Here is a 13,650-nt window from a genome sequence, read left to right as displayed (position 1 = left end):
GATCCCTCCACTTCCCAAACTGTATTCTAGTTACCCTTTCGTAGTGGATACCAAGCACTTGGGGCGTGACTTTGAATGCGTCTCTGTTCCCTACCACCAAAAGATTCTAATTCTGCCTGGGTTTCTCATGTCAGATGAAGTATAAGGTGACTCTCAGATCCTTTGAGGCCTATCTTTTTCTCACTAAAAGAAAGCTGAGAGGGTACACTTGGTATCTTTCAGAGTCTACGTAATGCAAAATCATAATTCAAGAAGATCTCATATCGAACACTTCTCCAAGCAGGACCTGGCTATTTGGCCTGGGGCAGTGATCATGGATCTTCATTCTGATAACAGCCGGTGAGATGAATAATCAATCTGTAGCCTGCTCCTTCTGTTATGACTAAGTAATTCGTGTTTCACAGTACTCTACCAATGGGGAAAAAAAAAAAAAGACTATTGAAGCAAGTAGAGGTCCCTATTAATATAAAAATGGATTCAGTCTTTGAAAATACTTTGTTTCTACGTAGGCTGCACTAAGTATAACATATACTTCCTATTACTCTATAATTCAAGACCGTTATTTTTGATGAAAGAAATATTAAAGTGTTTGCCAATTAACATTTTTCCTACCCAATTCCTACTCTTCAGTTTCTATACAGAATTTTGCCATCTTTTCCTATTCTCTCAGGAATATCAACATGTAGCTAAACAATGTGGAATTTTAACTTAAAAAAGCAAAAAACTAAGGTTTATCAAACAGTTAAGAAGTATTTATTATTATTATTTTTTTTAACGTTTATTTGTTTTTGAGACAGAGAGAGACAGAGCATGAACAGGGGAGGGGCAGAGAGAGAGGGAGACACAGAATCGGAAACAGGCTCCAGGCTCTGAGCTGTCAGCACAGAGCCCGACGCGGGGCTCGAACTCACGGACCGCGAGATCATGACCTGAGCTGAAGTCAGACGCTCAACCGACCGAGCCACCCAGGCACCCCAAGAAGTATTTATTAAATATCAGGGATGTGCCAGCAACAGTTTGCCAATATGGGAGGGTACAAAGTAGCCCGCAGCATGATCTTTGTCGAAAAGAACTTTCGGTAATGTACATGTGAAATATTAAGACAATCTTTATCCATTTATTTAATTGCATAATATAGACCAGTACTGTCCAATAGAAATATAACTGTGAGCCACACATGTAATTTAAAATTTTCTATTAGCCACATTAAAAAATGTGAAATTAACTTTAATAATATGTTCTAACCCAGTATAGCCAAGATACTATCATTACCACCTATAAAAATTATTAATGAGATATTATACATTCCTTGTTTTGTACCGTCTTTGAAGTCTAAGGTGTATTTTATACTTACAGAACATTTCAGGTGCTTGATAGCCTTACACACCTAGTGGCTACTATATTAGTCAGTGTTGCTATGCACTATTCCAGAATTAAGGATGGCGTATGTGCTAGTAATTTTCTTAAGAAGTTACATGTTCCTGGGGCTCCTAGGTGGCTCAGTCGGTTAAGCGTCCGACTTCAGCTCAGGTCACCATCTCATGGTTCGTGAGTTCAAGTCCCGCATCTGGCTCTGTGCTGACAGTTCAGAGCCTGGAGCCTGCTTTGGGTTCTGTGTCTCCCTCTTTCTCTGCCACTCCTCTACTCATTCTCTCTCTCTCTCTCTCTCAAAAAAAAATATATATATTAAAAAAATTTTTAGATAAAAATTTAAAAATGACATGTTCCTGGAATGAGAAAAATAGTAACATTATATTTAAAGGTTCATGACAAATTGAATTAGTCATTTTAAAAACATAATTGCTGCATTGTAATGAATAGAAAGCAATATTTGTAAGAAATCTTGAGGGTAACAATTCTATCCTGAGTATATACCCAAGAGAAAAGGGACAGAGATTCATCAAAAAATATGACAGAACAGGCACCTGGGTGGCTCAGGTGGTAAGCGTTCAACTTCCACTCAGATCATGATCTCACGGTTCGTGGGTTTGAACCCCGTATCGGACTCTGAGCTAACAGCTCAGAGCCTGGAGCCTGCTTCGGATTCTGTCTCCCTCTCTCTCTGCCCCTCCCCTACTCATGCTCTGTCTCCTCTCTCAAAAATAAATAAAAATTTTAAAAATGTAAAAAAAAAAAAAAAAAAGATATGACAGAAATAGTCATGGTAGCACTATTCAGAATATTTCTAAACTCAAGTTATCTAATGTCCAATAACATTAGAAGGGTTAATAAATTGTGACATATTCATAAACCGGAAAATGATCCGCCAAGGAAAAGCCACAACCAACAACTACATGCAACAATGCAGATGAACCTCACAAACACAGTGTTGAGTGAAATGATCTGACATAAAGTTTTAAAAGCAGGCAAAACTAATCAGAGGTGTTAAAAATTAGGGTAGCGGTTATCTTTGTTGGGTGGTAGGTGACTAAAATAGGGCACGGCGGGGGCCTTGTGGGTGGTGATCATGTTCTGCTTCTTGATCTATTCACTGGTTAAACAGATGTTTTGAGAATTCATTAAGCTGGACACTTAATTATTTTTCTAGTGGCTGTGCTGTTTTTAAATAAAACAGTAAAAAAAAAAAAAAAAATAGAGGATCTTGACCAAGCAAGGCCTATTCCAGGAATGCAAGGATTATTCAACAGTAGAAAATTTAATCAGTGTAATATATTAATAGAATAGAGGGGGAATCCATGTGTAATCATCTCAGTAGATGAAAAAAAGAAGCATTTGATAAAGTGCAGTACTCTTTTACAATAAAAACCTTCAACAAACTAGGAAAAGAAGGAAATTTTCTCAACCTAATAATAATAAGGGCAACTATAAAAACTCATAGCTGGCATTGTGCTTAATTGTGAAAAACTGAAAGCATTTCCCCTAAGATCAGGCACAAGACAAGAATGTCTGCTAAAGAATTCACAAAAAGGAGATAATAAGCCAGTTTAGCAAGGTTGCAGGATATATCGATATATAAAAATCAGTTGTAGAGGCACCTGGCTGGATCAGTAGGTGGGACATACGACTCTTGATCTAAGCGCTGAGTTTGAGCCACACTCTGGGTGTAGAGATTACTTTAAAAAGATAAGATCTTGGGGCGCCTGGGTGGCTCAGTCGATTGAGCAACCAACTCCCTCTCTCTCTGCCCGCCCCGCACTCATGCTCTGTCTCTCTGTGTCTCAGATATACATAAACATTAAAAAAATTTTTTAGGGGCGCCTGGGTGGTGCAGTCGGTTAAGCGTCCGACTTCAGCCAGGTCACGATCTCTCGGTCGGGTAGTTCGAGCCCCGCGTCGGGCTCTGGGCTGATGGCTCGGAGCCTGGAGCCTGTTTCCGATTCTGTGTCTCCCTCTCTCTCTGCCCCTCCCCCGTTCATGCTCTGTTTCTCTCTGTCCCAAAAATAAATAAAAAACGTTGAAAAAAAAATTAAAAAAAAATTTTTTTAATAAAAAAAAGATAAAATCTTTTTTAAAAATCAATTGTATTTCTATATACTAGCAATGAAAAATCTGAAAATGAAACTAAGAAATAAATTGTGCTTATAATAACATGAAAAAAATAAAATATTTAGGAATAAGTTTAAAGAAGTGCAAGGCTTGTACCCTTGTCAAAATACTGTTGACAGAAAAAAAAATTTTAAACCTAAGTAAATTGGAAAAATATCCTGTATTCATAGATTGAAATATCTAATGTTGTGAGATGGCAATTTCCCTAAATGATCTGCAGATTGAAGGCAATCCCTATAAAAACTCTAACTTTTTTTGACAAGCTAATCCTAAAATTCACATGGAAATTAAAGAGACCCAGAAGAGCCAAAAGAATTTTGAAAAAGAACAAAGTTGGAGGACTCACAGTCCCTGATTTCAAAGCTTACTACAAAGCTATAGTGAGTAATGTAAAACTTACTACATAGGTACAGTAAGTGTAATATAGACGTGTAGAAAATGGAATGGAATTCACAGTGCAGTAATAAATATATTTATTTATGGTCAATTGATTTTTTATAAGGGTGCCAAGACCATTCAATGGAGAAAGAATGGAATTTTCAACAAATGGTGCTGGGACCCTGGATATCCATAAGGAAAATAATTAATTGGATCCCTATCTCATATAATATAAAAACTTAAAATGGATCAAAGGTATAAACATAGGAGTAGAAACGATAAATCTCTTAGGACACATAGGTGTAAATCTTCATGACCTTGGATTAGAGAACATTTTCTAAGCTATGACACCAAAAGCTCAAGCAACCAGAGGAAAAATAGATAACCTGCATTTCATAAAAATTAAAAATGCCTATGCACCAAGGACAGCATCACAAGTAAAAGCTGGGACAGGCCCAGTCAATTTAGGACAACTGGTCACCCTACCCATATATCACCCTTCTCTTTTGTAGATTTTTTCATTTGGTTTTCAGTTCTTCCACTTTCTTTTTCCTAAGTCTTTGTTGCTTCTCCAGTAAGGGAGAGGCTACATTATCCTTTATTGAGCCTGGTCCAAATGGTCTGTGTTGCCAGCTGAGAGTTAAAATTTCAAGATCATTGAACTTAATCACAAGAGGTTAAATGCTATGTGCAAAGAGCAGCCAGACAGGCAGCTGTAGTGATCACAGTGGAGTCAGGAGGCAAGGTGGGCACCGAGAAGTAGACTTTCTAGACCAAATGTCCGAGGTGTTGTCTGAGGGTCACAAAGGCCTGGAGTGGAAGAGGTCAATGCCACAAAGCATGACAGTGGTAGTTAATCTGGCTACACATTAGAATCATTTGCCAACCCTTAAGAAGCAGTGCCCCAGACCTATCTAAACCAGTTAAATCATACTCCCTGAGACACCTGTATTTTAAGGTCCCGAAATAATTCTAATGTGCGGTCAACGTTGAGAACCAACTGGTCTAGTCAAGCCTATGAAGCCTGCAGAAATCTCGTGGCAGCAGTTTCGCTCCAAGGAATTCCAAGGGACTTCTGCTTTTTTTTTGTTTATTAATGCTTTATATATTTTTGAGAGGAGGAGAGAGGCAGAGGGCGAAGGGACAGAGGATTCAAAGAGCACTCCTCACTGACAGCAGTGAGCCTGATGAGGGGCTCAAACTCACAAACTGTGAGATCATGACCTGAGTTGAAGTCAGCCAGCCAATCAACTGAGCCACCCATAGTGCTTTTCAGCTGCTGCAGCTACTGTCTTTTTAGTTGATCCCACAGAATGTAATGGGTCTGTTCTAGTCTCTGCCCAGGCTCCCTCATTCATGTTGTCTCTGGTAGTGGCACTTTCCTAGTTTGAGCAGATGTCCCTTGGCAAGGTAGGGACTCAACAACATTATAAGATTTGAGAGGTGCTCAGGAAGGTCTCTTTCCCCCAAAGTATCTTTTCTACCACCATAATTTGCGCCCGGAATTCCAATCAGTATAGGTTGCTTTAATATAGAAGATGCAAATTCAAGGCAAATAATGCAGTCTTTCAGGGTCTCCATTCCGGACTCTTGAAAAAGTATCTGGGGTGCCTGGGTGGCTCAGTCGGTTGGGCATCAGGTCATGATCTTGCCATTCCGAGGCCAAGCCCCGACTCTGGGTCTGTGCTAACAGCTCAGAGCCTGGAGCCTGCTTCGGATTCTCTATCTCCCTCTGTCTCTGCCCCTCCCCACTCATGCTTTTTCTCTCTGTGTCTCTCAAAAATAAATAAACATCAAAAAAAATTTTTTAAGAAAAAAAAGAAAAAGTATCTAATAGACCCAATTTAGATTGATTATTATTGATTATTACTCTCAATTAAATCTAATATATCCAATATATATGGCTGCATTCCAAAAGCTGTAAATGAGATAGCTTCTCTACCAAGGAGGTGTGGGAGAGGAATCATCCCAAAAGACAACAGCAGCTCTATAGATCTGTCCTGTACAGTAACTAGCCACTAGACCCATATGGATATTTTCATTTAAATAAATGTCATTTTCATTAAATTAATTGAAGTGAAATAACATTAACAATTCAGACCTTCAGTCACAGTAGCCTCATTTCAAGTATTCAATTGCTACAAGTGGTTCAAGGCTGCTGTCTTACAGCACAGAACATTTCTACTTTTCCGGAAAGTTCTGTCGGACAGAGCTGTTAGAGATGGCAAAAAATAATGATAATAAAGATAAAAAATAAAAAATAAATCAACAAAATCTGGAAAATTGCTAAGAATCTTAATAAGATAACCAATATTTAGCTCTTGCAATATTTCCCCCACTCCCGACCCACCAGCCAAAAAACTTTACAAATTAGTTCTGTTCTAGGCCTCCTACTTTTCTCACATGAAACCTAAATTCTTACCCCGAAGTGGTAAATCCTCTAGAAATTTAATCCACAATTCCTCCCCTCAATCCTCAACCCTGCTGCTTGCTTGAGTTTTTTTTCTCTTTTTCTCAAGAAATTTCTTTTTTTTTATTTTTTTATTTTTTTTAATCTTTATTTTTGAGAGAGAGAGAGATACAGAGGGCAAGTGGGGGAGGAACAGAGAGAGAGGGAGACACAGAATCCCAAGCAGGCTCCAGGCTCTGAGCTGTCAGCACAGAGCCCGATGTGGAACTCGAACTCACAAACCACGAAATCATGACCTGAGCTGAAGTCGGACGATTAACCGACTGAACCACCCAGGCGCCCCGTCAAGAAATTTCTTCAGGGAACACTTCAAACTTGCAGCTGCTAGTCCTCATCATCCACCATTTATTTATCTTACTACTTGTAATCCAGCTTCTGCCTTCACCTTTTTGCCAAAGCTACTGTCTCTAGTCTTAAGGTCACTAATGACGCCCAACTGGCAAATGCAATGACCTGTTCCCAGTTCTCACTGTCAAGCAGCGCTCTGTAGCACCTGACATCATCATCAGTCCCCATGGTCATGATCACTACCCGATAAGGGAGAGTGAGTGGCTCAGGGCCACCACCTGCTTGAAGTCTAGGCTGCTGGAGCTCAGAAAGAAGTGGAGCCGTCAGAATGGATGCCGGGGAGCAAGCGGGAAGCAGGGGAACACAGGAAGCAGGGTCCACCGAGGTCTCTTGGGAAGGAAGTGGTAGCCTAAGGCTGAGTCCAAAAGAAGTACAACTAAAGCGGTTTGCAGTTGGAGTTCTGATCCAGAGTTTTCAGCCAGGAGAGAAGATACATGGCGTGTGCCTAGCACAGAGAACACTAAATAAACATTTACAGAGCAGAATTATCTCCACCCCATCCCCTCACTATACTCTGGACCAGATGCAGGAACAGACATTGCCACGGGGCCCAGGACTGGGGATGGAGGGGAGGAATCAGAGCAGGAAAGTCACAGCCCAGGGGAAGGAAATCGTGGGTCAGAACCCTAATCTGCACACCCTAAAGCTCCTAGAGGGACATCAGCAAATACTGCCAACCTGATGGGCACTCTGCCCTCTGGAGGGGACTCTGGGAGAGGCTGGGGTCCACAGCCTCAAGTTCCTTTAATCAGCAGTGGGCACACTGGCAAACACTAGCACTCGTGTAGGCACAGAAAGGCTGGGGAAGGAAGGACAGCTCACCAGCTCAGACACTTGTCAGCATCAAGGGCCGTTTCTTCCTTCTCTGACTCCTTCACTGGCCCCTTTTTACTGCCTAAGCAAAGAAGTCCTCACAGACGAGTCTACACTTGTCTTCTCATTCTGCCCAACCCCACCCTAGCCCACACCCCTCTGGTGTTTCTCTGTATGGGGGTCTTCGATCCCCCAGCCCACACCAGCTTTTCTGTGTCAGAATCTCTAAGGCAGAGAGCCGGTCAGACACGTGGAATCTCAGACTTACTGAAACAGCGTTGGCTTCACGTTTGAGTCTGGAATGCCCCGGTGCGGTCCATCTTTCACCCGACTGCCAGGTTAACTTTCTGAAAGTGCAGCCTTAGTCAGTCACTCAAAACCTTCAGAATCTCCCGGTGGTCTGTTAAATCAAGTAGACACTTTTCACCATGCCTTTTAAATCCTCCCACAACCTTCCAGATTCCTGACTACCCAAAACCATCTGTGAAAACCATGAATCAGTCAAATTGCACTCCATGCTTTTCCTGCGTCTGGTGCAGAGTACTGTGTGGGGATGAGGTGTGGATTAGCTTTCTTCTGTAAACATCTAGTTAGCACTTGCTGTGTGCTTGGCATACGACCTCGGACCCCCTTCTGTTCCTGTCCTGAAACCACCAAATCCCCACTTTCTTGCCTTTGCTCAGATTGTTCCCTTTGCCTGATGAGTCTCCCCTCCTCCTCCCCCACCATATCTTTGCCTACTGAACTTCAAGACCAAACTTGAATGCTCTCACTTGAACAAAATTCCATGTGTTACATAGGGCGGAGGTGACCCAGTTACCTAGTCGGGCTCCTGTCCTGACTGCGTACATCCTCGGGAAAGGAACTAAGTTCTATGTGCCTCAGTTCTCTTTTTATTTACGTATTCATGTATTTATTCTTTATTTAGAGAAAGAGAAAGAGAACAAGTGGAGGAGGGGGCAGAGATAGAAGGATAGAGAGAATCCCAAGCAGGCTCTTGAATCTACTCGGGGCTCAATCCCAGGACCTCAAGATTACAACCTGAGTCCGTATCAAGAATCGGGGACTTACCAGCTGAGCCACCCGGGCCCCCCTATGAGCCTCAGTGTTCTAATCTAAACATTAGTGATACTAAAACCTACTCACTGGATTGTTGTAATGATTAAATAAATTTGTGTCTCTTTTCGTCGTCCCTCTTCATTGCAGAAGGATTTGAAGGGAAATAAACTAATACAGGAGACGTGTCCAGCCCTGTTCTCTTCCTTCATTCCAGGCCCCTCTGCCCCTGATGTGTCATATCCCCCTTCGAGAGTCCTCCAGCACTTTGGACATCTTTTAGGACAATTATCCTGTGCCACCTTATGAAATGCAAATATCACCATCATTTTTGAAGTTTCATAAAGTCAGTTCAGGTTCACTATTCTAATCCTCTAGGAAGTCCAGTGCTCTGCCTTATATTTTTGCAAATTCTCGGGAAATACGTTCTCCTGCTTTCTGTTTGTTCTGAGTTCTCTAACCCTAGTTACAACTCACATTTCATGCATGTTCAGAATAAACATGGAAAAGCTCTATTTCTTTAATTCACCACACACACACACACACACACACACACACACACACACACCATTTCCTTCCCACCTTCCCCAAAAAACATTTGGCATTGGGTGAAGAATGGAAGAATGTCAAGGCAGCCATAATTTACAACATGATGTGAATTTTTTAAAAATACAAAGGTTATTAAAAATAAATTGCATATGAAATACGATAAGGAATGGAACACCACAGTAGTTTTGATGGCTTTTCCATAGTAATACACAGCTGTGAAAAACACTCTTACCTGGTTGTCCTAAACAAAGTGTGGGGTGGGGAGCCTGGCTGGCTCAGTTGGTTAAGCATGTGACTCTTGATCTCGGCTTTGTGAGTTCAAGTCCCATATTGGGCAGGAAATCTACTTATTAAAAAAAAAAAAAGTGGGTTTAGTCCCCATAAGGCCACCAGTATTCTCAAGATAAGATTTAAGGATAAAGGCAATTATATTAAAGCAAAGCAGGCAATTTATAATGGAATACGAGATACTGTGTTCAAAAGTCCTTTCATTGCCCTGTCTCTGGAATTGCTCACTGGCCCCTCTCTCTTCCTGCAGCTCCTACCTGCTGCCAGGCACTGTCCTCACATCTCCCTGTCTGTTTGCCAAGGTCTTGCTTCTCAGGCTCCAGAACCTTCAGTTCCTTTATTATGCAGAGAAGTTTCGCTTTCTAGTCCAAACTCCAAAGTCTCATTAATGTGCTCTGCTGAAAAGAAGCATCTTCTTTGACCCTTGAGCAACTTGGAAGACCTGGCAGAGGCTTTAGAATTTGCCTCTGTTTTTCTTTCTTTCTTTCTTCTTTTCTTTTCTTTTTCTTCTCTTTATTTTCTTTCTTTCTTTCTTTCTTTCTTTCTTTCTTTCTTTCTTTCTTTCTTTCTTTCTTTCTTTCCACATTAATCTCTATCCATGAAACGAAGCCTATAGCAATTTCTTTTCTGTGATATGAATTAAAACAAAATCCTTTTAGAAAAATCCTCTTAAGAAGACAAAAGATGCTGCAGTCTGTTGTTTTATAAAACACACTTACTGAAATTTGTATTGGAACTTGTACCACGGTCATTCCCCTTTGGTAGACTACGAAGTTTTCTAGAGTGGACAGTGTCTTATTCATTTTGTATCCTTTGCAATGCTTAGCACCATGCCTACCTAGCACGGAGTGGGCACTCAATGATTGCTTAGCTGGATGGACTTGAGGGCTGACTATCTAACCTTTTGACTCCTCTCAGGGCTATCTAAAATGAAAGATTAGGGGTGCCCGGGTGGCTCAGTCGGTTAAGCGTCCGACTTCAGCTCGGGCCATGATCTCACAGCTCGTGAGTTCCAGCCCCGCATCGGGCTCTGTGCTGACAGCTTGGAGCCTGGAGCCTGCTTCGGATTCTGTGTCTCCCTCTCTGTCTGTTCCTCCCCTACTCGCACACTCTATCTCTGTCTCAAAAATAATAAACATTAAGTTAAAAAAAATTTAAATGAAAGATTAGATGTATAAACCAGTCAGCTTAGCCATTGTAGTCTAGATTTCTTTAAATTCATCAAAACTTAAACAAGCTTCTAGGAAAGAGGTAATAAGAAAAAATGTAGTGTGTATTGAGTACATATAATTATCAGCATTTATATTCTCTCTTTTTTTTTTAAGTAAGTTCTATGCCCAACATGGGGCTTGAACTCACGACCCTGAGATCAAAAGTCACATGCTCTACAGACTGAGCCAGCCAGGTGCTCTTCAGCATTTATATTCTATTTCCACTGTTCTTTTATTGTGAGATTCATGTTTAGTTTCTACCCTCAGTATCAATGCCTCTGGATCATGTTCAACAGAAATAAGCTACTAAAACATAAAAATTAGTTGAATCCATGTTTAATGGGATACAGGGAAAGTTTCATTGATATTATATTATAGTTTACAACATGATGTGAATTTTAAATGTTAGCAATTACATGCAAAATTCTCCATAATATCTGTCTTTTAGCTGTCAGTTACTAGTAAGTATTTGTGATACACCATTTATTAAATCTTCCTGAGGAAAATTTCAGAGAAATATGATTTGATGGTTTTGTCTATTTAAATTTAAAAGATCTATCAATGAGTAAATTTCAAATGTCTTTTTGGCGGTTGTCACATGTATTTAATTAAGAGATGAAACAACAGAAATATGTGGGGAAGGTACACACACCACATTTGCTCCTTGCTTGTCTTAGCAGTGTGGATGCAACTGTTTGTGATGTTTTAAGTAAGTTATAAGAAGTATTTGAGGGGCGCCTGGGTGGCTTAGTCGGTTGAGGTCCAACTTTGGTCAGGTCATGATCTCGCGGTCCGTGAGTTCGAGCCCCGCGTGGGGCTCTGGGCTGACAGCTCAGAGCCTGGAGCCTGCTTCGGGTTCTGTGTCTCCTTCTCTCTCTGCCCCTAACCCATTCGCATTCTGTCTCTCTCTCTCTCAAAAATAAATAAGCATTAAAAAAAGAAGAAGCATTTGAGGGGCGCCTGAATGGCTCAGTTGGTTGAGTGACAGACTTTGGCTCAAGTGATGATCTCATGGTTCATGGGTTGGAGCCCTGCATCGGACTCTGCTGACAGCTCAGAGCCTGGAGCCTGTGTCTCCCTCTTTCTCTGCCCCTCACCCGGTTGTGCTCTGTCTCTCTCTGTCTCTCTCTGTCTCTCTTTCTCAAAAATAAATAAATATTTTTTAAAAAGAATTATTTGATAAATAGAGACATCTTTCTAGGACTAATTCCAATCTCTTCATTGATTTCTTAGGAACTCAGAACATGGCTTTCATTGCCACAGATATCCTTAAAATAGCTAATTACTTCCTTGGGCTTATAAAGTCTGATTGAGTTTGACACGTTATGTCACTCAAGCATTTAGATTTCAATTTAAAAATTCAAACATCCAGATGTTTCTAAATGGATTTCTCCTCTGAGTAGTTAAGTGGCTTCAGGGGGTTCCTCCAGGTTTGACACATCTCAGGAAGACTGGCTAGTATTAACCAAGTACTGTATATAGATGACTGTCTTTGCAATATCAATATTATTATATAGGAGGAACTGTAACTATAAAAGAGTTAGATTAGTTATCCACCTAGAGACATCTACAATTTGCAAACAGATTACTGTACTTGAAAAATCAGATTGGTTTTTACAAAGTGGCTTTATGAGCACAGAAATAAGGACAAAACAATTTGGATCATCCTAGAGGCTATTGAATTCCTGGAGCATTTGTAGGAAGTCAAAGCTTATGGGAGAGAAGAAAGGTATGTCATAGTAATGAAAGACTTGCGTATTAAAATCTGTAAGTTACGTTATATTTGCCTTTGATAATTTTAACCATTAAACAAACATTTATTGGGTGTCTACTATGAACTTAATAGATCACTCTTATCTCTAACAGGGATTTTCCATGTGCTGTCTAGGACCATTTACTCTTTTGAAGAAATATCTACTTGCTAATGCTTGAGCTGAGAGAATATAAGTCTCTTACCAAACCCTCCCTTTTTAGTATTCTGCAACGGTGTTCAGAAGCACCTGTTTGCAATTAAACCATTGTCCCCATGAGTAGAGAACCCCCGACAGCTAGCTAAGCCAGGCTGATTTTCAAACCAATGAAGGGCAGAGAGATCTTAAGTACACACAGGGTAGAGCCCTCAGTGTGGCAAGATTTGAGATTAGAAAGACCGATTGCTAAGAATACTGTTTGCCGACCTATGTCAAAGTACCTACTTGCATTTCCACAGGCCAAAGGTTGGAATTTGGCCATATTCGGAAGGTCACTTTGTTATTGGTGAAACACTGGTCTTATTTTGTGATACTTCTTGCTTTCAGTTAATGTTATTCTTCTTTTCAATAATCATAAATGTTAAGTATGCTTATGATTAATTATAAAGGACTTTCAGTTAAGTATATCATTCTTAAGTTAGTGTGTATTGTTTAATTTCAGGCTCCATACTTTTCTAATAAGGCATTGCCCAATGACATGTACTTTTGAAAACACCTCAAATTTGCTGTATGGTAACATTTAATTATACGTTCCCAACGCATCTCTACTGTTTATGCTGAGCAGGGACAGGGAGACAGGGAGAGTTCTGGCTGGTTTGGTCCTTGAGCCTAGGCAAGGGACTTCTCCAGTGAAGTTGGAGGTTCTGAGACTTCAGACTATTTTGGCTTCAAACACTGCCCCTCTTGGCAGGCCTCTCTAAGGTTTACTCACCCTGCCTTTCTTGAGCCAGGGCCCCAAGCCTTCTAAGCTGCTTCTCCCTGATCAACTCCCAGGCTCCCAAGGAGCGCTCTGATAAGCCCCTCTCATTGGAAAATCCCTCCTCCACTATTTTCTGTTTCCCTCCAAAGCATTGTCTTCCGTCACGTCACCGTCTTCTCCTGTGGCAGTTTCACAATAGACTTGATAATTTAGAAATTAATATGTTAATTAAAAAATGGAAAATTTAGCTCTCCTCGAGAGCAGGGAAAGCTTAACTCCAAACCCTCTGTGGATGTAAGGTGAAATATTTGCATTTCATCTTTCCAGTGCAGACAAGCAGGGCAAAACAAGGCTCTCAGC

This window comes from Prionailurus bengalensis, chromosome B2, assembly GCF_016509475.1.
Source record: "Prionailurus bengalensis isolate Pbe53 chromosome B2, Fcat_Pben_1.1_paternal_pri, whole genome shotgun sequence".
Classification (NCBI taxonomy): Eukaryota; Metazoa; Chordata; class Mammalia; order Carnivora; family Felidae; genus Prionailurus; species Prionailurus bengalensis.
The sequence above is the reverse complement of the archived record's forward strand: the minus strand, read 5'-3'. Positions refer to the sequence as shown.